We start from the raw sequence: 2,500 nt of genomic DNA on the forward strand, positions 1-2,500 counted from the left end.
CAAAAAGGCCTTTAGTGTGTGCCATTATGTTACCGATATATATACGGATCCTTTTGTGAGCGACACAGAGCGAAAAAAATGCAGCGAGAAGTCGGCCGCAGGCAGAGGTGATTCGCGCCTGAGATGATTTCTCATGATAAAGCCTGCTCTGTTGAAGTGCATGAACGGATCAACATTACCAGAGAAAACTCTCTCAAGGCTCTTCCAACAACGCACACGCGCCACCGCACCTGCACAGCAGAAGCGACGCGGCATCAGCTGTGTGTCAATCGCACAGGCGATGCGGGTCATGTGGATAGGGGTTGTTGGGCTGCCGCCGCCGGCCCGGATGAGGACGAGGCCGACACGGACGCGCAGAAATCCAGGTCAGGGAGAGAAGGCGGCGGGTTGTCTGTCGTCGGTAAAACTTATATCGATATCGACCTACTTTGCGGCCCCTTCTCGCCTGTCGCCCCGTCTATCTCATAAATTAGAAATACGAAAATGTTCGTGACGCGATGACGAAACATTGAGGATAATAATACTGATGGTAATGATGACGTTGGTGATGATGCTAATAATAATACTGATGATGATGACGTTGATGATGATGATGCTAATAATACTGATGATAACGATGACGATGTGATAATAATACTGATAGTAATGATGATGATGATGACGATGATGAAAATACTGTTGGTAAGGATGCCGATGGTGATGATAAAAATGATGATGATGATCATAATATTGACGGTAATGATGACGATGACGATAATACTGATGGCAATGATGACGATGTGATGATGGTGATGATGATGATAGTGATACTGATGGCAATGACGATAGGGATGATGATGATGATCGTTATGATGATAATACTGATAGTGATGGTGATGATGATGATGATGATGATAATAATTGTGATAATAATTCAGTAATGAAAATTGTAATGATAATGATCATGGTAATAATAATAAAGAAACTAATAACAGTAATAGAAATAGTGATGAAGACGTAATCGAAACCGGCCAAGTACATCTCTTGTATTGTGAAGATATCCAGTCTCATTCATACCTTTTCAACAAATGATAATCATATTAATAATAGAAATAACAAAAATAATACCCGTTTTAAAAGTAATACGATAAAAATAATAACAATGATCATAATAAAATGAAAATAACAATAATAATTATCATGATAACGATAGCAAAAATAATGATAATAGCAATAATAATAATGATAAGAAGAAAAATGTTCATAATGATACTAATACCAATAATAATAATATTGATGATAATAATAATAATAACAATAACAACAACAACAACGATAATACCAATTTCAATTACCATTATAATCATTATATGAATAACAATGATGATGAAGACAATGATGATAATTGTAATACTAGTAGTAGTTATTATAATAGCAACAATAACGCTAGCAGTAATAATATTAATGATAATCATTATTCTTATTTCTATTGTTGCTATCACTATTTCTATTATTATCATTATTATTATTATCATTATTATAATTGTTAATGATAATGATCTGATGATGATCTGATTATCATTAATATCATTGACATTGTCATTATTGTTATTATTGTCATTATTATCATTATTATTGTTATTATTGTCATTATTATTATTTTTGTTATTATTGTAATCATCATCATCACCATCATCTTTTTTATCATTAATATCAATGATAATAACAATATAATTATCTTTATCATTATTATTATCATTACTATTATTGTCATTATTATCATTGTTATTATCATTATCACCATTTTCATTAATATTACTAATGGTGATGGTGATATTCCTCTTAGTATTGTTATTATTATTATGATTATTGCTATCACTATTATTATCATTATTATTATTATTATTATTATTATTATTATTATTATTATTATTATTATTATTATTATTATTATTATTATTATTATTATTATCATTATCCTTACTATCATGATTATTATTATTAGCACTTTTATTATTGTTATCATCATTATCTTAATTAATATTATTGTCATTATCATTATAACAATAATAGAATACCAATAATGATAATAACAATAGTAATAGTAATAATGATGAAGATAATACTGATGTAAATAATATAAATCATAATAATAATAATAATAATAATAATAATAATAATAATAATAATAATAATAATAATAATAATAATAATAATAATAATAATAATAATAATGATAACAAAAACAGTAATAATGATAATAGTAATAGGAATTATCATAATAACAGTAGTAGCAGTAGCAGTAGTACTAATGATGGTGATGATGATGATAATAATAATAATAATAATAATAATAATAATAATAATAATAATAATAATAATAATAATAATAATAATAATAATAATAATAATAACAGTAGTAGTAGTTGTAGTAGTAGTAGTAGTTACAACAACAATAACATGAATATCAGATGATAATGATGACGATAATAATAATAGTAATAATGATAATGATAATAAT

At 27.5% G+C, this 2,500-nt stretch overlaps 1 protein-coding gene across 1 annotated transcript in view; it reads right to left on the reverse strand.

Moving 5' to 3' along the window:
- LOC138861797 (growth hormone secretagogue receptor type 1-like) overlaps nucleotides 1-2,500 on the reverse strand; it is a 227,225-nt gene that overhangs the window by 155,624 nt on the left and 69,101 nt on the right. The gene's annotated exons all lie outside the window — the stretch shown is intronic.

This window comes from Penaeus vannamei, chromosome 1, assembly GCF_042767895.1.
Source record: "Penaeus vannamei isolate JL-2024 chromosome 1, ASM4276789v1, whole genome shotgun sequence".
Classification (NCBI taxonomy): Eukaryota; Metazoa; Arthropoda; class Malacostraca; order Decapoda; family Penaeidae; genus Penaeus; species Penaeus vannamei.